Consider the following 25968-nt stretch of genomic DNA (forward strand, 5'->3'; position numbering starts at 1 on the left):
TTTAGCTTAATTAGATTCTGTCTTTTGGTCAAAATAATTTACATAGCAGAAAGGAAATAGGCCCTTAGCTCTGAAGCGTTTTTAATATGCCTTTCAAAGTCCTTGTTTGAGATTATAATGAGCACGATTTGGAGAAGTACTAAAGCTGTTTAGTATGTCCGCTTTAAAGCCTTGTCATAGGGTTCAAGTACATCTCAAAACTCACCGCCTGAATGCCAGGCATGATTTTTTTCCTGCTATGAAACCTGTCCTCACACACAGCACTCAGCATGTAACATTTCTTCTTGCCATCATTGTCTTCTCTCTTGACTCTCACACTTGATTGTGATTTAAGTCCTGTTTTCCCAGCCTGGGATTGCCTGCACGCGTGAGAGAACAGGAGGTCCCATCCAGGAGCACGAGGAGTAGGGGACAGGGTCCCAATCTCACACTCCCACTCAGGGTGCAGGACGAGGTCAGGACATTGGATTAAGGCCCACCCATGTGACCACCTCATTTTAACGTCATTACCTTTCTAAGGACACTTTCTTCAAATAAGGTCACCTTCTGAGGTTCTGGGGGTTGAAACTTCAATACATGAATTCTGAGGGGACCCAGTTCAGCCCATAAAAGTAGGAGACTGTACATAAAGAATTTGGAAATAAGGTGACATCTGGACAGCAGCTTATTCTTAGAAAGTGTTTAAAAAGAAGAAGAAGAAGAAGAGTTCTCTGCAACTGCACTTACTTGCTACTTTTCTGTAAGTTGGAGAGTGTTTCAAAATCTATTAAAGAAAAAGAGTCACCGGCGCATTGAAAGTTCTGTTAAGAGGTGGCAATTCACCAGAATGGCTTGAGGCTGTAGCACCCAGTCTCAGCTCTGCATTTAGTCAAGCTTCTTCCTATCCTTTTCCAAGACAAGTGTTCGAGGAAGCAGACCGTCCTTCAGATAACCCACTATCCAATGTTGGCATGAATGCTTAATATTCTGACGAAAAATGATCCTGGAAAGTATAAAATATTTACAGCCTGCTGTCTGCTCTCCTCACTTGAGGAACAGGCTCATTTGTACACAAATGCACTTGGGCTTCTAGGAGCAGATGGTGCCAAGAGATAAAGACTAAAACTTCAGAAGGCAGAAGTGGGAGCGGGAAACCCAGCAGAGGGAGACAGTCCCCGTGGGGAGCGAGCATCTCTATGTTCTTGCGATGAAGAACCGGAACTGGCATTGCTGTTTAAGTCCACCAGTTACACCTCTAAATTTTAGATAAATCTCCCTTCTGTGCCCCAAAGATGTGTTACTGCACTGGGCACGCTGGTATCATCGTTCCACAGGGCCACCAGGCAGGGATGTGTGAGGAGACATTGTGAAGCCGTCGCCTGCAGGCAGGACAGGGAGGAAGACTAGTCCGTCTAAACTATCACCACCTGCCCACTCACCGCTGTCCTGCTGGGGATTGCCTGAAATTAAATTAGTTTAGTTTAATTAAACATTTTAAATGTAAAAATTTTTGGTTTCTATTTTATTTCTTCAAAGACCATCTATTCTAATTTTTAAAACTCTCTCTAGAACTATATTCATAAAAACCCCCCTCCCTTTAATAAGCCCCATATTGCTCGTGAACCCCCCTTCTGTAGTCAGTGTGTCGACAGTTCCATTCAGGAAGCCCGTTGTATTTCTCTTTGTGGAATTAAAATCTGAAACCACATACAGGACACAGACCATAGAACTTACAGCACAAGCCAATGTGCAGGGAGCTTTTTGTAGAATTGGCCCTTTCCAATTTCCATAGTCCCTTCACCACAGGACGCTTAAGGATAATCCCCCTACAGCTGCCATTTTGAAAACACCCCCCCCCCCAACTCCATGAGACCGAACCATAAGGTATTATCTGCTTCACAGAAATGTATAGATGAATGGTTGAAATAGACGAAAAGTATAGATAAAATGGTTTCTACAAAACCAGTGTAGCCCGTCTTACTGCTCATATGTTTTAATGAAAAGAAATGGCTTTAATGTTTACAAGTCCTTGGTAAAAATAATGTGTTGTATTTCACGAAGAGTATTTTAGAAGATCTTTTTCAGCTTGCCTCATTACACTTTAACACATACCCATAAATAAATGAGAACTTGATTCTTAGAAGAAGAGGAAATCTCTCTTCTCAAGGTGTGACAGCTGGTGGACTTGAAAGGGATGATTTGCTTTATGTTATTGACTTCTTTTATTGGCTGTTCTTCTCTGAAGAAATACAAGTTGCCAATTAGGGAGGGGTGATGTGCAGCACGGAAGGACTCTTCTGTTTACCAAACGTCTCAGCTTAGCTCCTTTTAAAAACAAGACTCCGGACTACGCTTAGAGATGATTTCTATACCATGGGATATCATTAATAACCAGACCAAGGTGTAACACTAATTTTAAAGGCCGAGGAGCCCAAGAAGGTGGAGAATGCAGGTCTGACCCCTTCTATTAGCTACATCATCCCAGATGGAGCTGGTGCTTCTGCTAAGTGTCTCAGAATATTCTAGAAGGGTCTGGAGCACTGTTGCATAGGGGACGTTTCAGGACCGTGAGAACAGGGTAACGTACGTGGGAAAGGTAAAAATGTGTGTCTTCCTAAGTGACACATTCAATGTAGGCAATTTGGAAGTTTTGAGGTGTGTGTGGAGCACTGAGGGCCTCTTTGAAAGGTTTCAATGCCTGTGGGCTCCCTGAGGCTTGGGGAGGGAAGCTGAAGTGGAAGGCACAGGAACAGTTTAGGGGAAACTCGAGTGACCCACTGACCAGGACAGTTTCTACAGCAGATTGATTTCCAGGTAATAAAAAAAAAAAAAAAAAAAAAACAGAACAAGGCAAATCCCCTAATTTGGGCCAGGAACCCAGTCGGGTCTGTTTGACTTTACAGTAATTACTGGCATCTATCTGGATGCTTGGGTGGCTCAGGTGGTTAAGCAGCTGCCTTCAGCTCAGGTTGTGATCCCAGGGTCCTGGGATCGCGCCCTGTGTCGGGCTCGCTGCTGAGCTCCCTGCTTCTCCGCCTCCCTCTGCCTGCCACTGCCCCTTCCTCTGCTGTGCTCTCTCTCTCTGATAAATGCATAGGTTGACAGATAGGTAAAATCTGTTTAAAAATAAAATAAAATAACTGGCATCTATCAAACACTTTATACATGCCAGACGTAGGCTAACTTTCTTCTTGTAAACTATCTCATTCTCCTCGAATACATCAAAAATAAGTGATGCGGGTGCCATTATCATCCTCTCTTTGCAATCAAGAACACTGAGGCACAGAGTGAGGAAGGACCTTGCAGAAAGTCCCAGGACAGCCATTGCAGGATCTTAGAAAGCCGACGGCATGGAGGCTGCGACCGCTCCGTGCAGCCCCGGCAGCTGGCGTAAAGGACAAGGCCTGTGCTGAGAGCTCAGAGCCCCTGCGCACGTCTTGGCTGGATTTGTGTCTCGTCGCTCTATCCGCTGTTAGACGGGGACGTGTTAAAATCTCAGATTATATTACAGACCTGCCTACTTCTGTGAACTCTGTCAATTCTCCCCTCACAGACTTGGAAGCTCTGTTGCTGAGCATATATATTCTCGACTCGTGTGTCTTCCTGTTAAGCTGACCCTTTTATCACTATGAGGTACCCTTATTTATTTCTAGGAATGCATTTTGCTTTGAAATTTACTTTTTCTTTTTCTTTTTTAAAGATTTTATTTACTTATTTATTTGTCAGGGAGAGAGAAGGAGAGGCCACAAGCAGGGGGAGGGCAGGCAGAGGGAGAGGGAGAAGCAGGCTCCCCGACGAGCAGGGAGCCCCATGCGGGACTCGATCCCAGGACCCCGGGATCATGACCTGAGCCAAAGGATGACATTTCACTAACCAAGCCATCCAGGCATCCCTGAAATTTACTTTTTCATATTAATACATCCACTCCAACCTTTTTTTTTTTGTCTTCTCTGTTTTTCATTCCTGTATTTCTTCTTTTCTGCCTCTCTAGGATTATTTTGATTTCTTTTAAAGGATTCGCAGTCAGAGGTGTATGACAAAACAGATACACAGTTCTCTGCAAGAGAGAATCACAACTGACACACTTCAAGAAAGAAAATCCGGTTATACATATCAAAATCCTTAATAAGTACCTGTTCCTGGGGCACCTGGGTGGCTCAGTCGCTGGGCGTGTGCCTTCTGCTCGGGTCATGATCCCGGGATCCTGGGATCGAGTCCCGTGTCGGGCTCCCTGCTCAGCCGAGAGCCTGCTTCTCCCACTTCTACTCCCCCTGCTTGTGTGCCCCCGCCCCCGTCAAATAAATAAAATCTTAAAAGTTAAAAAAAAAAAAAACCTGTTCTTCAGCCTAGCTATTCTACCTCTATATGTTTATGTTTAAAAATATATATTTTGTAGATTTAGATTTGACCCCAGACTGATTTTTCTGCTCCCAGAGCTGAAAACACCTGCTGCTCTTACAGTAATACTCCTACAGAACATTACCATGCGGTACCCATGACAACCTTTGACAACCCTCACCTGCTCTGCTCTCCCCCTCTCCGCCTCGCCCCTCCCACTGCTTACCCACTACAACTCACCTTAATGTCTCATTGGCAAAATCTTACAGCCTACCTTTAAATTAATTTTGACTCTTAGAATTTTGGAACTTAAGAAAAAAAATGAGAATAAGTGACACATTCTTCATTTTCAAATGATTTCATTAGGAAACTCCTCAGGCATTCAGGAAAATGCTTTGAAGACAAGGATGTGCCCATCACCCAGGGCAAGCAATAAAATGACTCCTCAGCTCCGTCTCATCCTGACCTGCTCCATTCGATTTTCTTTCCAGGTCATTCCCAGAACTGCTCTTGGGAAGGTCACGAACACCCTCCCTGGGACTAATCCAGTCATCCCATTTGCTTGTGTTATGTCTGATCAACCAGCAGCCATAATGGCCAGTGACAACTTCTCTCGTCCTCCACGCTGCTGCTCTCAGGGGCTGGGCTTTCCTTCAACCTCTCTGCCCTCTCTTCATCCCTCTGCTGGTTTATTCTCGTCTCTTCAGCAGTGATAGGTGGAAAGTCTCATGCCTTGGCCCGCAGCCCTCATCTCTTCTGGTCTACACACTCTCTCCGTAGCTGATTGCCTCTGGTCCCATGACTTTTAATAACGTTGATAAATAAATCCTGTTTATCTTCCACACTGAGGATGCCTGTAGCAACCAATTCTGTAGCATCTCCTCCGGGATATCTAATAGGCATCTTGAATTTATCATGTCCGAAGCAGGACACTGAATGGCTACCACTCGGAAAATCTTCTCCAGCCTTCCCCATCTTGGTAAAAGGCTTCACCATCGTGCTTGTTCGTGCCTCCATCTATCTTTTCAGTAACTGTTACCAGCTGCTCCTTACAAATACGCCAAGTATCTTTCCTTCTGTCCAGCTCTGCTGCGTCCTCTCTGATTCACGGATTCAGCTGGACCACGCCTCCTGCCCCTCCCCTCTCCCCACCTCTTCACCCAACATGGAGCAGGGAATTTTAAAAGTGAAAATCAGGTCAAACCTTCCCCACCCTGGCCCCTTAAAATGCTGAAATAAGACAGAAGAAACTAAAGCATTCGCGGTGTATGCCCCCCTGCTGAGACTCTGGGGAGAATTGTAGATCCTTGGGCAGAGGCCCTTGGGTGAAGACTCAGAGTGACAGTCAGGTGTCCTAATTGCCAGTCCAGCTACCTGCCCAAGAGCTGCCTTTTGAATTTACAGTTTGTCTCCTTCTCTTTAGGAGGAGTCCATAATAAGGCTTTTACTGGGTAAAAATTAAGTTGGTGCAGCCCTGATTCTCACTGCAGCCACTGGCAAGTCAAATTTAATGGTGGTTTCTGGAAATTCTCTGTAATATTTTATTTCCCAGTATTAGACCAGCTCCTGAGTTTGTATTTGGACCTGACAAAACAAAATCTATATAAATACATAAAACAAAATTTATATAAATATATATATTCTATATCTTGCTTATTGTCCTGAGTATGTCATTACTCTGCTCAGAAATATGCTGTGGTTCCAATTACCTTTCAACATCGAATGTTGACATTACCTCCTACTCCTAAGAGTCCCTATCTCCTCCCCTCGTGTCCACTTTCCACATTGTCCTGCCCCAGAGTCAGCTGCACTCAAATCACTCCCTCCGCACGCGCTCCTCTCTTCCCGCCATGCTGTCTTCCCGTGCTCCGCACCACAACTCCAACCACTCTGACCCCTTCTTTGTATTTAAAAAAAAATAAAAAAATAAAAGTCATTCTCCAAACTTTTAAGTCTTTGTTTTAAAGAGTGCCTTCCCTGTTGGATCCCGCCTGCTAGGAAAGTTCCTGCTAGGAAAGTCACCCCAGCAAGAACTTTAGCTTACACACGTGCAAGAATTTCCTTTCTCTCTCTCTCTCTCTCTCACACACACACACACACACGCCACAAAGAGTGAATCATAAATCATGTGAAACTGAGGGAGACCACACTTGAAACCACATTTGAAATTTCTTACATCTCTATTATAATTTTGTTAATCCAAAATGGGCATATTTTGTATTTCTAACTATTCTGTGGAAGAAGGCAGTAAAATGTCTTGCTCTAACAAAAATGAATGCATTCTGATGGTTTTCTGATGATGGAAATAAAGTATCTTATTCTAATGTTATATATATGTATATAGTTATATATATGTCTATACATTCTGCTTCGTTTTACAGAAGAGAACTACATTGATCATCAAAAGATTTTTTTTTAAGATTTTATTTATTTATTGGACAGAGAGAGAGAGATCACAAGTAGGCAGAAAGGCAGGCAGAGAGAAGGGGGGACGCAGGCTCCCCACTGAGCACAGAGCCTGATGCGGGTCTGGATTCCAGGACCCTGAGACCATGAACTGAGCCAAAGGCAGAGGCTTAACCCACTGAGCCACCCAGGTGAAATCAGTTTTTTGTTGTTGTTGTTGTTGTTGTTGTTTTAATAATAAACAAGAGCTGCTTCTATTCTAGCTGATACACTAGTTAGGGAACATTTTAAGATTAAAAATCACCTCCTCTTGATATGAGATGGAGTGATAGATGTACGTCATACCTCCTGTAGTATTTACCAGAATGGCATCACTTAGATGCCAACTTCAGTTTTCTCTTATTTTCCGGGTGACCCACATTACTACACAGTCACATCCGTGTCTGCTAGGACAACCCACAAGGCAAGGATTATACACAAATTAGATATATAATAATGTGCTAAGTATGGTAATTGTTTATTTATTGTCATGGAAATTTCATCAAGATGATAATTAAGCATTGCTAAAATTTAGAAGCATGTTGCCTATTTTTATATTGTCACAATTCCCAAGATAAGATACTTGCCAGGTATCAGAAGACACAACTCAGGATCAGAAAATGAAAAACTGAAAACCATTAGAGAAGAAAATGAAAAAATTCTATTGAATATGCATTGGGGATAATAAATGGTCAGGAAAAGCACGTGTTAGGCTGAATTGACTATCAACTACTTTCTTGTCCATTGTGATGTACACCTTTCATGAAATGTTGGAAAAGAAAAAAATAGACAAAAATACATCAGGTTGGGCGCCTGGGTGGCTCAGTGGGTTAAGCCGCTGCCTTTGGCTCAGGTCATGATCTCAGGGTCCTGGGATCGAGGCCCGCGTCGGGCTCTCTGCTCAACAGGGAGCCTGCTTCCTCCTCTCTCTCTGCCTGCCTCTCTGCCTGCTTGTGATCTCTCTCTCTCTCTGTCAAATAAATAAATAAAATCTTAAAAAAAAAATACATCAGGTTAATTATTCTATCCTACTGATTTTGAGTTCCTAATTATGTTGATAATTTTTTTTCAACTTTTAATTAGGTTCAAATTTGATTTCTATCACTGGCATAGAATGATTTCATGTTTTCAATTGTTACTGTTGAGAAAATGCAGTATTCCAAATTAAACTTTTTTAATTGGCAGTCTTTTTTCTCACTTTCATAGACATGCTTTGTGGCTTGGGGGGTGGCGGCGGCTAACACAAGGGCCCCCAGGGGCCACAGAATGGAGCAGGCTGTGGCCATCACAGATTTCTAAGTGTGTAAACAACTGTTATTTTAGCTTTTAGCAGGCAGATGAAATAAATTGAAGGCTTAATTTCTTTAGCTCTTCACAAAAAGAAAAAAATCTTAACACATGGCAATAGCAAAAGAAAAAGCAACAGCTGTTCATTAAATGAATATTACGTATCCACAATGAGCATGGCATTTTATGCCAAATGCGTCTGCAATGAAAATGAATAAAGCATAGAGTGGCATTTAAGAAGCTTCTAGTTTTTCAGCAGCTTTGAATCTCCTGTTGTCTGGGTAGAATCTAAAAGGATAGATGGGGGGTTGAGAGCAAGGACCCCCACATTGGACTTGGGGATGGGGGAGGGCACACAGAAAGACAGAGGGCACTGTAGTTCAAGGTTGCTGGAGAAGGCTGTTCAGAATCAGGAAAGGCCTCTCCAGCTCACCACTCTGCACCCCCAACAGCCCGTCCCACATTTCGTCTCCAGCCTCCAGGAGCTGCTCTCTGTAAATGCAAGCTCACATGCAGTCCTCTCTGTCTTTGCTGTACCCACTGTTTTGTCCCCTACTTGTTTCTCTTGACCACGACTGGTAATGGTCCCACGTAAGTACACACGAGGCTCTTTCCCTTGGCTCACCAGCTACACGAGAGACCTTTGTGCGAACAGTTCACCGCGGGTGTCTTCTGCTCCATAAGCGGTTTGCCAGCCTTTTGCTGTTCCCACAAGGCCACATTGGTAGTCTTAGCTTTGATTTCTCCCCAAAAGGCGAGTCCGTTCACAGTTCTAGCCTCTCTACTTGACCCCACCTGCCAACGGCTACCCCCTCCAAAGCCTGGTCCTTCAGCCCTGCTGACCCCCTCCAGCCCACCCCCTTCACACCAGACAAGCAGTTGCCCTCTCTTCTGCCATCAGATGACTGAGAATCTCTTCCTACACCCACTGCCTCCTCCCACAGTTGAAAGCTACTGACCTAAAATCAATTATTTTTAGAAGATTTTTTTTAAAGCAAGAAGAAATAATAGTGTTCTTCAAAACATTAAGAAATAATTCCTTAAGTAGATCTTTCTGGGGCTCTTGTAGTGTCTGCATTTCCTGTATGGGAAAGGAAACGGGTCTGAGCTGTGGGGCTCCTGCCCAGGGAGGGAGATTGTCAGCAGATATGGAAGCTATTTCCTATGGGACAGACAGAGCAAAGTCTGTGACCCCCATCCCAACTCAGACGAACATGGGGCACAAACTACAAAACTACACACAGAGAGTAGACTACACACGCGAGGAATGGAAGAGAGGAAGAGGGAGACCGTTCTCAAGAATATAATTTTTCATCTCACTCTGTCAAATAAATAAATAAAATCTTAAAAAAAAAAAAAAAAAGGTCTCTTCTTTTTCTGAGAAACACCTCACCGTCCAAACAGGGCAGGAACCCCCACGGGAGCAGACTAGGAACAGAACACAGGACGTGACAACGCCCAGTGTGAGTAGAACAAAGGCCCTGTTCCAGGGACCCTCCCCAGAGGTTCTGAGAACAGGGAGGAACTCAGTGAGGTGGGATCTAGAGAGGACAGGGGAGCCCGCTCGGCAGAGCTCGCACTGAAGACGGCCGGTGGATGCCCTCACCTCCCGGGGTAAGGTCTAGATTTTGTCCTCTGGGGAATGGAGGACTTGATAGCAGAGGAAATGCAACATATGTAACATAATGTAATAAAACATAACATAATGTAACAAATGTAACATAAATTACATTTATGTTATGGAGGTCATCAGTCCTCAGAGTGGGAAATCTAGTCTGCCATAGACCAGAGTCCTAGTTTGGGGACTGTAAAATCCCCCCCAATTTGCTTGGGCAGCATGTCTGCTAGGATACTTTTTATTGTAAGTAATTTAAAGTCTGAATCAAACTGGCTTACTAAAGGGAAATTCTTGGCTCACACCACAGAAAAGCCCAGGGGTAGATCGGGGGGCAGGGGGGTTGGAATCCAAGAGTGCAGCATCGGCAGAGACCTGGTGCTTTCCAGTCTCTCCCCTTGGCTTCCCAAACTGAGCCCATGTCTGATCTTCTCCAGCCTGGAAGACGTCTGCCGTGAGTCCCAGAGCCACCGCTCTCCTCATTTACAGACAGACGGATAAAGAACAGCTCTTTCCCTATCCTTCCAAGCTGCACTCCCACAGCCCCATTCAGATCAGCCACCCTCCTGATCCCTGTCGCCCCGGTTTGGGGAGACATTCTCACTGCTTCCTGAGCCCATCCCTGTGTGATCCGCGCTCACAGCTAGAGCGGAGTAGGGGTCTGCCAGAGCTCAAACAACATGGTCACCCAGGCCCGGGGAGGGTGAAGTAGACCTCGGTGAGTCGAACGCAGTTTGCCAATTTTCTTCTCTAGTTACGCTTCCACGGAAAGTTGGAAATAGAGGGTTATGTAGGGTCTGCAGTCTTCTATCCTGCCTCGTAGGCCACTGTCAAAAAGTTTGATGTGGTATTTGCGGTGGGTGTCCTCCAAAAATCCGTGTCCACCCAGAACCTCAGCCTGTGATCTGATTTGGAAATAAGGTTTTTGCAGATATAATGAATGAAGACGAGGTCATACTGGACTAGGGTAGGCACTAACCCAAGTGCGACTGGTGTGCTCGCAGGAAGGGAAGAGAACTCCTGACCCAGCAAGAGCGATGGCCACGTAAACATGGAGCCAGAGATCGGAGTTAAGGAGCTACAGGCCAAGGAACACCAAGGAAAGCCTAGCACGACCAGGAGCTGGCCGAGGCAAGGAAGGATTCTCCCCCTGAGCCTTCAGTGAAAGAAGCAGGGCCTGCCAACGCCTTGGCCTCAGACATCTTACCTCCAGAACCGTGAAAGAACAAATATCTATTGTCTTAAGCCACCAAGTTTGTGGTGATTTGTTATGGTAGACCTGGGAAACGAAGAAAATATTTATCATGGGGATATTTTATCAATTAGGATCATGTTCAGCTGCAAGGACTAGAAACCCTTTAAAAATGTGGCTTAAAACTATGGAAAGAGCCCAGATGTCCACTGATTGATGAATGGATCAAGAAGATGTGCTCTATATATACAATGGAATTTTACTCAGCCATCAGAAAGGATGAAATCTTGCCATTTTCAATGACACGGATGGAACTAGAGGGTATTACGCTCTAGAGAATAACTAACTAGAGAACAGAGAAGAACTATTATCATATGATTTCACTCATACGTGGAATTTAAGAAATAAAACAGATGAACATAGGGGAACGGAAGGAAAAATAAAATAAGATAAAATCATAGAGAAGCAAACCATAAGAGACTCTGAACTATAGAGAAAAAACCGAGGGTCGCTGGAGGGGAGGCAGGCAGGGGGCTGGGCTAGATGGGGGATGGGCACTACGGAGGGCACTTCCTGATGTGCACTGGGTGTTGTGTGTAAGGGATGAATCACTCCGTTCTGCTCCTGAAACCAATAGGACACTATACATTAGCTTATTTGAATTTAAATGAAAACTTGGTTGGGGGAGGGGATGTGGCTTAAACAAGGCTATTTCCTTATGTAATAAGGAGGTTGAAAATCAACCCTCGGGGACAATCACAGTGCTTCCAGTTGCCCTTGCAGACCTACGGTCCTTCTGTCTTCCTGCTCAGGGAAGGCAGCTCTGCTCACCACTGTACCACCAACGCGGCACCCAGCCAGGGGAACCAGGGGAACGCAGCAGCGCCTTCTGCTCAGAAAACATTGTCTTTTTATTTGGAAACAATGTCTTTGACAGGGCCTTCTGCCTGCATCTCATTACCCTATATCTACCTCTAACATAGTAACCAGTGGCAGACAGTCACTCGTGTTGCTAGAGTCTAGGAAATGGAACGTTTTAACAAATGAGGGTCAAGGACAGCATTAGCCGCAGGATAGAAAGCTCACCTTGGTGTGGTGACACTTCACTCAGGCTGCAGCAGGAAACTGTCGGAAAGTGACTTAGTTGCAATCTTGTGCGTCTAATGGGTCTTGTAGCTGAACGTGGTTCCAGGGTCTCTTTGGCCCCTAGGAAGCTTAGAGTGAAATCCGACCCCCACCTACCATGTAAAGGTCCAATTAGCATTTGTTTCTGGGCGCCTCTTACCTGCTAGCTTCTCATGTTTATCCTTTGGCCAGACCACATTCAAGGGTTTATTTTGATCTTGGATATTATCCTGTATTTTTACAAACTGACGCAAGTCCTTCATCGCAGCATGGAAAGGAGAGACCGAGTGTGTGAGAGAGAAGGAGAGCTCAGTGCAACAGCGTTTTCGGGGGATAACGAAGTCTCTTTTGGATTTGCAAAGTTTTGAGATAACTATGGGCTACTGAGATAGTTTTGAGATAACTATGCACTACTGAATAAGAAGAATATCCAGACTGGGTGAAGATTTGAAAAAGGCGAACAAGTGTCATGGGAGTGGCTCAGACTATCAAGGGAAATGGTAGAATGAAAACAGAAAAAAGATAAAAAAAGAAAGGGATAAGGAGGTCTATAAATAAGGAGCATGAGATCCTTAATGATTTGAAGCTTCTGTCTGGATTCGGGAAGCACTTGCTCGCCCTGCCTGTCCTCACAGACGTTTTCCTTCCAAGGAGACGGCCTGGCATCACCTGTCTCATGTTTGTGAGAATGTTTGGCTCTTCTTTCATCAGTTTCATTTAACTCTTTACAACACATCCAACTCCCCAACTAAGGACAGAAAGGAAGAAACCATTATGAAATCAGTTAGCGTCCCCATACACGTCCTTTATAGGTGACTATTTGAAATTTGGCCTAAACAGAAGCATAAGACTGTGTCCCTAAGACAACCCACTTTCCATCTGCTCCTGAAACAGCCCTCATAACACATCCTGGGGTTTAGACAAGAAGTCATTTTATGTCATTCCCTAATGAATCCTGGAATCAAACCTAGCTGGTTTCCAAAATGAAGACCATATCCAATTGCTGCTGTCTTGTCGCTTCACACTTTGTGCGTGCACTCCTATTTTCACTGAGAATACTCGGCAGACGACATTGGTGTCTGCCCATATCCCCTCACTCCCACCAAGTTAGTGCCATTACCTGGTATTAACTGCCAGCACCTGTGGATATTGGCAAGCCACGGTCACAGTTTCCGAGCACACAGCCCTCCCCCCAGCTTCTGCCCTTTGGAAACCGTAACTGTTTTCTATGCCTGCCATAACAAATCCCTACAAACTTAATGGCTTAAAACAACACAAATCTCTTACCTTATAGTTCTGTAAACATCATTAGCCCAACATGGGTCTCACCAGGTTCAAATCAAGGTGTCAGCGGCCCTGCAATCCTATCTGTGGACTCGAAGGGGCGATCTGTAACCTTGCTCATTTAATAGGGAGCGCACCGAATGTGTAGAGTGCTTTGGGTCCTACCGACATTTTAACAGTATTTGTTCTTCCAATCCATGAGCATGGGACATTTTCCAATTTCTTTGTGGCATCTTCATTTTCTTTCATGAGTGTTCCAACTTTTCAGGGTACGGATCTTTTTTACCTCTTTGGTTTGATCTTAGGGTTTTTGGAGTCATTGTAAATGGGATCCATCCCTGATTTCTCTTTCTGCTGCTTCGTGACCGGTGTATAGAAATGCAACAGATTTCTGTCTGTTGATTTTGTATCCTGCGACTTTACTGAATGCATGTGTCAGTTCTAGCAGGCTATTTTGGTGGAGTCTTCCAAGTCTTCTATGTAGAGTGTCGGAGGGAAGTTCGACTTCTTCCTTATTGATTTGGAGGCCTTTCGTGTCTTTCTGTTGTCTGACTGCCGCGGCCCTGCTCACTTGGGAAGTAGGCAAACTCGGTTCCTTGCCATTACAGGGCCAAGGTCACTGTTCCCTTGCTGGCTATCATTTGGAGGCCATTCCCAGTTTCCTGGAGTCATTCTCGTTCCTTGGACCCCCACCTCCGTCCTGGAAGCCAGCAATGTGGGTTAGACCCTCTCTCCCTTTGAGTCTCAGCTCCTTCTTCCAACATCTCAGTCTGACCCAGCTGGTAAAGCTTCTCCACTTTCAAGGACTCATGTGATGAACATCGCCCAGTGTCAGGCATCTCATAAGTAGGAACATCTGGGTTGAAACCCAGGTATTTCTGCTACTGAGGCTGGGCCCTTAACCACTCCAAGATAATGCTTCTGTAACAAAACTCATTTGAGACAAAGAGAAAACAATGTCATGTGGAGACAGTAGGAAAGTGGGGCAAAAATCAGTCTACCGATACTGCCTTTCCTTAAAATGGTGATATTTGATTTATTATGGATATTTTTAATTAATTTTGATTTCTAAAAATATTTCAGAGAAATGTTATCTTGATCACCATGTTTTTAGCCCCGTACAGTGTATGCCGGAGGTGAGGGCCTCACTCTCTTCCCCAGGGCTCAGACAGAAAAGAGCACAGGGCTGATTGCCCGTTGTGGGAATCTGTGTTTACAAACCCTTTCCCAGATCCAGATGCAAACGTTGCTTAAAATCTCAAAATGATGCTGTATGAAAGAAAGTGAGGAAAGGGAACCAAAGATGCTCATAATATTCTAAAACACACCAAGCAATAAATCTTATCTTTGTCTTTTCCATTGGTCCTGAGGAGAGAGAAGAAGGAGAAGACAAGACCCGTTCTTTTCCTAATGAAAGCGGCAGCGCATCTCCCTTTTCAGGAAATCACCAAAGAAGTTCAAAACCTCATTGGGTCAGAAGGGGGAGCTCTAGGATTTTAGTTCTGTTTCCCCAGCGCCTCCGGCTTTGGGGGTTTGTTTCTTGTTTTGTAAACATAGGAACAGTGTTAAGGATTCTATATAATAAAAGGTCAACTCACTGAGTTGGCGACAGCACTGGGGCTGGAAGCACCTGTCTTTTGCATTCCGTCCCTTCCCCAGGCGGTTTCACTCTGGTTGGCCGACTACTGTTTTCCCAGGTAAGCCGAAGGTCATCTTGGGAAAAGCTCGGTATTTACAGAGCCTTAAAATAACGCTTTAACCCTTTGGCGCCACTAGAGGGCCACGGACACCCACTGTAAGGAATTTCAGGCTCCAGAAATATAATAAATTGGTAATCATTTACAAAGACATTCTTTTAAGACAGGTTCTTTGGGTTAGTCTTTTAAAGATAGCCATTTCTTTAGGATCCATTTGCATAGGATTAATTTGAATTTCAAGATCACCTAGTAAGTCCAATGAAATTTAAGGTAAAAAACTGTTGACACGGCTTTCACAGATGGAACGGCATTTAACTGTTTCAGCCAAAATTCTGTTCCATAGGAATCTGTCCTTGACAGTGGGGCCACCACTGACAAAGATCCTTGTCTTCGAGAACTGACAAATTCAAAGCGTGGCCAGTTCGTGACAGTACTGGGTGGTGTCAGAGCAGAGACTTGCCCAGGACAACAGGGTGCTGGCCAGGCTGATTTCGGCGTTTCGGGGATCAAGGGGTTTAGCTGAAGGCGTGGAGCACAAGGGAGGGTGACTGGGACACACAGCGTTTAATATGACAAGTGAGGCGAGCTCTGTCCCCCTCAGGCTCTTATGGCTTGAGATCTAGGAAGTCCAGAATCAGTCCCGCACTCTCCTAAAGAGAAGATTGTGTTCACTGTTGGATTCATCGGAGAAAACAAAGAAACAGGGGAAACCCCCCAATCCTGACCACCTTTGAAATCTAAAGTTACCTACCAATGGTCACTGTGATGTTTTTCCCCCGAGGAACTTAATTTCTTTAAAATCCTTTAAAAGATATTTTTTAAATGATTTTATGTACTTATTTATTTGATAGATTGAGAGACGGAGCACAAACTGGGGGAGCAACAAGCGGAGGGAGAAGTGATTTCCCGCTGAGCAGAGAGCCCGATGCGGGACTCAATCCCAGGACCCTGAGATCATGACCTGGGCCGAAGGCAGACGCTTAACCTACTGAGCCACCCAGGCACCCCTTTAAAGATATTTTTAATTTTAGGAAGGGTGAAAAAAAATCTATCTTCTCCAAAAGCCATGCTGCTGTGTCGACTGGTCAGGGAACACTCCTGGCCTCCTGCTTTGAGGAGGTGTGTCCCTGGGGCTCCTCCTACCTGGTGAAGCAGGGTCTGTCTTTTCTGTTTTGTACAAAGGGGACGTGAAGGAGTCATCAAATAAGGGCAGAGTGTGAGCCCGAAAGTTCCTGCCAGTCCAAAGTTCTGAACACTACCCTTTGTCCCACTCACCTGGCCCTGGACTCTGAGCCAGCTCTGAGCAGAGAACAAGCAGTCCAGGGACATCTGAGCCCCATGGGCCAACCATCCGGTCTCCAGGAGCTCCCCAGATCGCAAACCAGGCATAAATCCACCGGATGTAGCATCCGCCTGAAGACAAGTGTCTGACACCGCTGACACTCCCTGTCACCAGTCGGAGCGGAGGGGCTGAGGTGGTGGGCACGACAGGGGACTCAGCACAGCTCCAAACCCCCTGCCTGGGACAACGCAGACCCCTAGCAAAGGGAGAGGAGAAAAGCCAGGCCCAGAGGGGGACCGCGGGCATCATGCTTAGGAAAGGCTGATGAAGCCAAGTGGGGCCAGGAGTGTGGGGGCCGGACGGCGCGGGGGGCACCCTGCAGTAGTACCCTGAGCGGGGCTGCACTCTGGGGCTCGGCCCGTGGGCGGGAAGGGCCCGCGATCGGAGCAGCAGGTTCCTGTGGAAGGGCGCGTGTTAGAGGGTGCGGAGGAGGAGAGAGGAGACGGGGACGAGGGCCCACCACGACAGGAAGGCGGCTTGGAGGACCCAGGTGGCTCCATGGGCCGCCTCCAGCCCTTGTGGTGACGCCCAGACCCAGGGTCTCCGGGAGCCAGGCCTGGGGGAGCGTGTTCGCTCACACAGATGAGCAGGCAGCGCTCATGCTCAGATAATGGCAGTGACAGGGACATGGAGGGACGCACCCCCACCCCGTGGGAACCCGGCCCAGCTGCGGGGCACAGGCTCAGAGGCCGTGGCCTCCTCCCCCCGCCTCCGACAGTGGAGTCATGAGCCTGGCAGGAAGGGGCAGCTGAGCGGGTGCTGGGGCTGCAGGTGGTCTCCTGCCCACAGACCCTGCCAGGAGGGGAGGCCCCAGAAAGGAAGTCAACAGCGGGTTCCCCTGCGGTACCCCAGACTGTCTCTGAGACCCTCCGTGCCCGCTGGGGCTTGCGGACAGAATGACAGGTGTTCTGATGGGAGCTGGAGTCCCCAAGAGGGGGCCAGGGGGTAGGAAGAGGGTGAGCGAGGCCCAGCTGACTCATCGTAGGGAGAGTTCTCTGACCGCCGCGCAAAGGATGAGCTGACGCCGTAAGTCCCTTAAAAGCTGTCCCCACATGAGCCGGGTGTGTCCCTCTGACCCTCCACAGTCAGCGCAGGGCCTGGCGCCAAGGGGAAAGGGATGCCGCGCTTCAGGCAGGGCTGGATCAGGAGGCCGGCTGGGAGAAGGTGGCCAAGGTCCAGGTGAGGAGCAGGGGAGGAACTAAGGCCACAGCCTGGACATCCAGCCCTGAGAGAAGACACGTCCCAGGAGTAAAATCAGTGGGCTGCGGCTTCAAATGACCAGGACGGTTAAGGTGGAAGCAGATCTGGAAATGGTGGCAGATTTGCGAAACTGGACGACACGGGGCCAGCTGTCACAAAAGAGCTCGATCTGGAAGCGACGGAAGGTGGGGGGCTCGGAAAGAAGAGAATATGACAGAGTGAAAGGCTTGAAGATGACACATGTCTGCCCGGCACACATCGGCTGGGGCCCCGCCGGCTGGAAAGGTCTACGCTGAGGCTCCATCCCGGGAGAGCCGGCGCTTGAGCTGCTGAGCCCACAGGCACGGCCAGTGAGCCACACACCAGCTGGGAACGACACGTCGCGCACGTGCAGGGCTCTGCAAACCGGCAGTCTGCCACCTCCGTGCTTAGAGACATCAAATCTCGCTTACGCCTCTACCCTGCTCTTGACAGAGAGAAGTTGGGCTGCATAAAGCTGAGTTTGGCTCGCCCACCTCTGGCCACGTTCACGACGGCTGAGACTTGGCTAATACTTGACGGGCATCTTATGAGAGGGGAAGCAAACGGCTGCCAGTGAGGAGAACTTGGTGCTCACAACGAGAGGTGAAGATGGACTTGCAGAGAGTTTACATGCCAAGGTTAAAAATAGCATCCTTGGGGCGTCCGGATGGCTCAGTTGGTGAATCTTCTGCTTTGGCTCAGGTCATGATCCCAGGGTCCTGGGACCGAGTCCTGCATTGGGCTCCTTGCTCAGTGGGGAGCCTGCTTCTCCCTGCCCTGCTGCTGCTCCCCCTGCTTGTGCTCTCGCTCTCTCTCTTTCTCTCTCTCTGACAAATAAATAAAATCTTGGGGGAAAAAGTAGTGTCCTTATTCTTTTAAAGGTGAGATCTTTTCTCCTGGGATATTTTTTTCTTTAATTTTGAATTTCATCTATTTGTCTTCATTTTGGTGCAACCAAGTCCCAAGAAGAGGCTCACAACCTCCAAAAATATTCCAAATATTAAGAAGGACACAGCAGAATCGGAACAGCCTTCTGTGTATGGAGCTCGGAGATCGCCGGTCTGTTGTGGAGGCAAAGGGTCCATAACTGACAAAAACAGGACGCAGAGCTCGCACCTCCAAATGCCGGTCCCCCGTGCTCTGCACACCAGACACAAAGTGACGGCCACCACCGATGTCAGAGCCGGTGAGCCATCGACAAAGGGCCTCTGTAAGGTTCGAATGACGAGGGAGGGGGACCAGTCATCCTTTCTCTATGCCGGTCCTTTCAGAGTGTGTGAGTGAAGGTTTCTACCATCGGGAGAGGGAATCCCGAGGTCCAAGCAGAGGGGGGAAGGCCGACCCGCGGGTCTGGAGGCCGTCAGACAACCGGAGTCGGAGTCACAGAAACCTGAAGATTCCACTGTGCGTATTTAGCTTGGACGAAGAGAAGGAAACAGAAGTGGCCTCCTGCGCCAAGAAGCTTTGTCCACACGCAGCCTTGTGGCTGTGGGGAGCACAAGCCCTGGAGTTCTCAGCTGTGAGCCCTGGAGTGAGTTCCCTGATCTCCGGCTCGCTCTGCTGCCGGCCTGTAAGCGGGAGGGGGGGGGGGGTACGACCGCGCCTTCCTCAGAGACTTCCCATGGGAAGGATAAAGATGCGGGGGCGAGACACACCGGCCTCCAGGTGCCCCGCAGGCAGGCAGAGCTCCTTGAAGGCTGACGACTGTGATTATTATCTGTCCCTGGGAAGCGTCGTGAGACCCAACCAGTCACATGCTACGTGCAATTAAGAAGGACTTTGCAACAGTCAGCGTGAGTAGGCGAGAAAGGCCTGTTTCGGGACAATAGTCTTCTTCCACAACCATCATGCCTTGTGTTACTGGTACGTGGGCTCAGCACAAGCCCCTGGTGTGGGAAGAAGATCGGAAAGAAGCGGGTCCTGCCTGCCCTGCAGGACGGGAGCAAGGAGGGGGCTCACAGATGTGGGGGGCACTCGGCCGATGGGGTGCGGCTCACCCGGCTGCCGCCTTCTGCCCTGGTCCAGCGGCCACGCCTGCACCACGCGGGCCACCAGCCACCTTCTCCCCACGGGAGAAGCACGATGCTTGCGTGGTCTTCCCAAAGTGCCGCTACTATCTCTGTCAACAGAATTCAAAGCACTGATTTCCCTGTTTCCTCCTTGAGAGCCTGCTGTTAGGGGTGCTCGGTTTAGCCGAAGTCCATGGGGGGGGGCTTTAGAAAAATTAAAATTGGGGGTTGATGCATTATCCCGGTTACTGACACGAGGAACAGGGAAGGAGAATGGGAAGTTCATCAGGAAAAAATCCCCACTTCTATCGTTTAGAACGAAACCCGTGCGGCGGGCCCCAGGGGCCAGGAGGTCCGAGGGAGGTTTGCCGAGTGAGTCGGACGGACCGCGCCGCTTCCTGCCCCCCGTGGGCTCTGCAGCACGGACCCCGCGCGCAAGGCTCTCGGATTCAAGTCTCCTTTGTTCTCCCAACCCTCGCACGATTTCTCTTTCTCTTCCAAGAGTTTGGAATCCGCCCGGGTGTGAACTGGGACCCCGGGCGGAGCGCGGACGCCGGGGACTAGGGCCCGCTTACTCCGAGGCCCGCGAGCCTGCGGGGTCCGGGGCCCCCTCTCCCTCCGGACCGCGCTCCGCCCGTCGTGGCCGGGGCACCGCGGGGCGGGCGGCTCTCACCAGCCGGGGCTCCCAGGAGGGCCCTCGGGCTCGGCTCGCCCGGCCGGCCGGACGGCGCCTTCGGTGCCACGAACGCCGCGGGGGCCGCCCCGAGTCTGTCGTGGAGCATCGCGCAGGGCCGCGCCGCGCGGGCGGAGGCGGGCGCAGGGGTGCGGGCGGGCGAGGCCGGGCTCCAGGCGGGCGGCGGGAGGACGCCCTCGCGGCCGGGACCGAACTGGCTGAGTCCTGCTTCTGCCGCGGCGCCCACTAAGGCCTGAAGCCTGACCTCGCTGCCTCCGCGTCTGTAAAATGACGGTCGCCGGTGGGCGTTAGCTGTCCCCGCGGGAGACACGCGGTTGCGGTGTCGTTTGGACGCAGGGTCCTCGCAGGTGGATCCGTATGGAAAGGACCACACGCACGCGGGCTTCGGTGGGCCTCCCGGCCCCGTGGGCAGAGAAGGTTGAGCTTGGAGGGCTGTGTCCACGCGGCAAGAAACGCGCAGAGACTCCCGCAAGGCCAGGAGCTCGAAGAGACAAGGAAGGACCCTCCCGCCCACCCCCCAGAGCCTCCCTGCTAACGCCCTGATGTGGGGATTGTGTCCTCCGGACCCGGGAGAGAATGAGCGTCTGCTGCTTACACACCCACCTGGGACATTGTGTGACGGAGGCCCTGAGAAACCCTACAGTAGTGTATCCTGGTCCGTGGGGATTGAGTGAGATTTATGTAACAAAATGTTTATTTTGTGTTGGATATGGTCTGTCCCTTTCCTTCTTGGGGGGTGGGGAGTGGCAGGGTCGGTTGGTTCAGGAAGGAGCTTGAGGGCCCTGCTGTCATCTGAGAACCCAAGGGGGAGCGGTACTGGGATTGTTGCTCAGTCGGCTTTTCAATGCACCGCCCAGTTTGCAGGCTGCAGCCTACGTCTCCCTTGTGCCTGGCCTACGGGGAAGAGTCTAGGTCCAGGCTGGGGGCCAGATGCCTCCACTGGCCCAAGTTCCAGCCAGCGTGGCCCCAAAGTCTGGGCAGGAGCAGAAGGCCGTGGCCCCAGCTGAGTGTCCCCATCAGGGATGGCAGAGGGACCTGCGGCCAGCCTCCCCCCAGACCTCCGGTGACTCACACAGGCCAGACGATCTCCAAGCACCCCCTGAGCTCTGTCATAAATTCCGTAACATGGGGTCCAGGAACCCCAAGGTGCTAGCAGCTCAAGGGTTGTGTTGTTTCCACAACAACTTCTTGCAATCAGGTTAATACTTGACGCCTCATTCTAGTGAACCCTCTGTGCTTGGGAGAGCTCCGCATCTGCCCGAGATCGTTTACACTGTTTGTTGTGGGTTCAGCAAGGCTCCGGTCCCAGGAACGAAGTCAAGGTCTGAGGAGACAGAGAGAGAAGGCCACATGCCTTCCTGCGGGCACTACAAGACGAGGGGTGGTGACCTGTCCGTGTCCCTCCAGCGGAGAGGCCAGGGGAGCACAGCCCTGACCCGGAGGGGGATCTGGCCGGAGGGGGCACAGAAGACTGTCCTCTGAGAGGAAAGGGCAGAGGCGGTGAAGTCAGCCCGAAGTTGACAGGTCACTGTGGAGAGAAGCACGGATTTGTAGCCTGCATCTGACCTCAGCCCGCCTCTGACCTTGGGTGCAGTCCCAGGGCCAGGAAACCTGTTAGGGCTTGAATTGTATGTCCCCCAAATTCATGGGGTGGGGGACCCAGAATGTGATTGTAGTTAGAAATCCGGTTGGTGAGGACATAATGATCTAAGGTGAGGTCATGCTGCAGTGGGTGACCTGTAATTCAACATGAGTGTCCTGATAAAACAGAAACATTTGGACGCAAGTCCATGCACACACCGGGGAGAACGCATGTGAACACGGAGGCCGAGATCAGGGAGATGCTAGAACTGAGGAACCACAGAGACTGTGAGGAAAGCCCTGAGGCTGGGAAGAGCCCAGGGGCAGAGTTGTGTCCCACCCCACCCCACCCCCAATGCTTGGAAGGAACCAGTCATGCGGACCCCTTTCTCTCGCAGCTCTGGCCTCCTGGACTGGCAGAGAAGAGATTGCTGTGGTTCGAGCTGTGCAGTCTGAGATCCCACGGCCCAGCGACACCAGGAAGCCAGTGCGGGGTCATCCCAGCCACGGAGCAGGAGATCCAGCCCCGCGGGGCTGCCAGGAAGACAGGAGGGTGGCGGACAGGGCAGCCAGCGACCTGCAGACTCCGGCACACTCGCGGTGGGGCTGGAGGAGGCCCCGACTTCTCCGTCAAGTCCCCACAAGCGCCACACAGTTGTGGTCTCTGTAGCAAAGCCAAGCTTGGGGGCTCCAGCAGCCATGGAAAGGATCCGCAGGGTGATGGGCCTAAGAAAGCAAGAGCTGGCTGCTGCGGTGCTGAGTCCCCTGCGTCCCGCCATGCACTGTATGTTCCCCACACCCCCCTCCAACAGGGAAAGCCAAGGGTGCAGGGGAGCCCCGCGTGGGAGCCCCGTGACCTGTGGCGCAGGAATCTGAGTTAGCGGAAGGGAGTGGCCCTGTGTAAAAAGAAGGGCCAGAGCATGTGGGGGGCAGAGCACCAAGAGGAGCTGACTGCCATGGCAGCAGAGCAAATGTGGGGAGCAGGGAGAGCTCCCATCGCAAGCTTCGCTTCCGAACGCAGAGTGAAATTGATAGGATGACACAAACATCAGTCCTTCGGTGACAGGATGCTCAGGGACCATCTGCACTGACCCCCGAGGGCTGAAGATAGAAGTGCCCAACTTACGTTCAAATGCAAACATACCCGAATGTAGAAGGTACTAGTGAAATCAACTCATGTGTCAGGAAATAATTGTAGTTTGTTGTCACTGAACCATTAAATCACTTAAAATGGTGAAACGCTCCCCAAAAGTTTCTCTCATGAACAAATCATGAGAGTTGTTGCACAATTCAGTCACTGAGATTCGGGCAACAGACTCGTTCCTGCAGAGGATGCCTTTGCTTTCTGGACTCCATGCACTGCTGAGTTTTTATTAAAAAAATAAAAAATACACCCAAATGACTTGGACATCTATGTCCCTCTAACCTTTGAAAAAACTGATATACTTTTTTTTTTTTAAGTAGGCTCTATACCCAATGTGGGGCTTGAAGTCACAACCCTGAGATTAAGATTTGCATGCTTTTCTGACGGAGCCAGCCACATGCCTCAGGTCCCTCTAAGTTTTGAAATGGTTTAATCAAATATCAGCCTGAGAAGAATGTTCGCATCAATCTACGTACCAGGAAAAAAATCAAGTACATTCTGAGAATATTTCTGAAAGTGACAGGTTCAAGAAGGAGAAGTTTAAACTCCGTACGTCACTTCAGAAAACAGTGTATTTAAAATGTAATTGGATAGTTGATGAATATGGAAATAGTTTCTTGCCAGTGGCAGGATTTCCTTCTTTCTCACGGCTGAATAACTCTCCACCGTACAGCTACCCCAGTTTCCTTATCTACTCACCCGCTGATGGGCATTAGCTGCTTCCGTGTCTTGACCACGGTGTGCGGGCCGGGGGGGCGGCGGGGCCCGGATGATCCCTCCACGTCCTGATTTCATTTCCTTTGAGTATGTACCAGAAGTGGGATTGCTAGATCACACTGTATTTGTAATTTTTAATTTTTTGAGGAAACTGCATACTGTTTTCCACAGCAGCTGCACCAACTTACGCTCCCACCAAAGGGGCACAAGCCTTCTCATTTCTCCACATCCTCGCTGACGCTGGTGGCTTCTTGTGTTTTTGAGTTTGGCCGCTGTGACAGGCGCGAGGGGATGACTCGCGGTGGCTCTGAGGTGCGTTTCACTGATGGCGGGTGATGCTGGGCATCTTTTCCTGTCTTATGTCAGCAGTAACGTGGGCGGACATTGAGCGCATTCTGCTGAGTGGACTAAGTCGGACGGAGGGAGATGAATGCTGTAGAGAGTCACTTACCTATGGAATCTACAAAAAAGTTAGACTTAAAGGAACAGAGGGCAGAAAAGGGGCAATGGCTGGGGGAGGGGGGTGTCCAAACTTACCTCCACAAGATGGAGAAGGCCTGACGATCTCGCGTACAGTGCGGCAACTGTAGTAGATAACGTGGTACTGCATGATTGGAATTTGCTAAGAGGGTGAGACTTCAGTGTTCTCTGCAGAAACACAGAAGGTAGACGTGGGATGGCCAACCAGATGGGGCCCCTTTCGCAATGTGTGTGTACATCAAATCACCGCAATGCACACTTCAAACATCTCAGAATTTTATATGTCGATTTTTACCTCGATATAGCTGAAGTTGAAAAAAGTTGTTTTTAAAATGTTCTTGGTCTACATGAAGAAGGATTTTTTACACTAGGAGAGGTGTCCGGGCGGGGAGATAGTGAGCTGCGCGGATCCAAGAGGAAGGAGAACCAGGAGGTGCGGCTCCGTGGTCCGGGCCCTGCAGGTGTGAGGAGCATGGCTCCCGGAGGACGCATCTTAGAAACTCGGCTGCTCTCCTCCCGTCTCGGGCCCCCTACTCACTATCGGCTAAGTCAGGTTGCTACTCGGGAATAAACTGACCTTGTACTTGAGAAATTAATCTCGTGTGGGTCAGACCTTTTACTGAGCATCCAACGTCAGAAATCAAGTTTAAACGTAAAAAAAAAAAAAATTAACTGCCCCTGGAATCCAAAAGAGGTTTCAGGAGCCAAATGTGAGGACGGCCGCGGATGCAGCTGGGCCTCAAGAATGCGCAGAGGCGGCCTTGACACCTGCAGCAATCTTCCCTCTGTAGCTTCTCTCTGTTCTCTCGAGGCAGCTGGCTCCCTTCCCTTCTCAGAAACGGCAGCAGCTCTCTGGCGTCTCAGCCCACGGCCTCTGTGCTCAGGGCCGGGCTCCCCTCAGCTCGACCGCAGAAAGTCCCTGGAGATAACCACCCCCAGACCATCTGCTGGGGTCTGAGCAGAAATCCAATGTCACCCCAGAGCTCTGTGACGGGCGTCGGGATTGCCAGGGCCAGGGGGAGCCATGCCCGAGGTCAGGGGCAAGTCAGCGGGTGGGAGGCAAGAGGAGGTGACATGGTTCTCACCAAGCAACACGCAGACATCCGTCTCAGCCGGAGCCGGTGGTGGGAGTCACCTCCCCAAGGTGTGATCAGCTCCTTTAGACCCTGGACTAGGCTAACATGTCAAAGAGTCTTCACACCAAGTCTGTCTGCAACAGCTCCGAGTCTTGCCTATCACATCAAAACCAAAACGGGATCATGTTCTCCACATTTCACTTCGGCACTGGAAGTAACAGAAACTCAGTGTTGAGTCCGTATCCGACCAGTATCCAGATGACAAGTAAGCGGCTTGGGGAAGTGTGTGTTTCTTTAAGACAACATCCTGGGGTCAGAACATACATACCTCAGTCTTCCTCGCAGTTTAATCTAGAGTACTCGCGCTTGACGTCAGCCATGCAGAAACACCTTTCCCTTGACGGCTGCGGACAGGCGCGCCCAGCTTTACTGCAGGTGCTGTGACACGTGCTGAGGCCCCAGTGATCAGAGCGACCTGGTCCTTCCTCGGGAGCCTTCTGAGAACCCGAGTCTTTTAATCAGAATAACTGAGATAATTAACACCTACCGTCCCCATGGGTGTAAGGAGACCCACCAGATAGCGCCCATCGCACTCTAGAACATCCAAGATTCATCACGGTCTATTAACTTTCTGATGTGAAACAGGTATTACTCTGACTTACTCTCATTTCAGAAACCCAATTATGGGAAATATCGTTTACCGTCAGTTTTCTACCGTATTGTTTATAATAATAATAGTCGT

At 49.3% G+C, this 25968-nt stretch overlaps 1 long non-coding RNA gene across 2 annotated transcripts; it reads right to left on the bottom strand.

Moving 5' to 3' along the window:
- Window positions 1–20824: 20824 nt before the first annotated feature.
- On the bottom strand, window positions 20825–24710 carry LOC132023994 (uncharacterized). 2 transcript variants are annotated; one of them, XR_009406122.1, is made up of 5 exons: window positions 24446–24710; window positions 24208–24318; window positions 23653–24130; window positions 22193–22535; window positions 20825–21756 (listed from the first exon to the last, which is right to left on the bottom strand). It is a non-coding gene; the product is annotated as an uncharacterized LOC132023994 (long non-coding RNA). The 2 variants fall into 2 exon arrangements; XR_009406123.1 differs by lacking the exon at window positions 22193–22535.
- Between the last annotated feature and the right edge of the window lie 1258 nt (window positions 24711–25968).

The sequence above is a fragment of the Mustela nigripes genome, chromosome 8 (assembly GCF_022355385.1).
Source record: "Mustela nigripes isolate SB6536 chromosome 8, MUSNIG.SB6536, whole genome shotgun sequence".
Taxonomy (NCBI): domain Eukaryota; kingdom Metazoa; phylum Chordata; class Mammalia; order Carnivora; family Mustelidae; genus Mustela; species Mustela nigripes.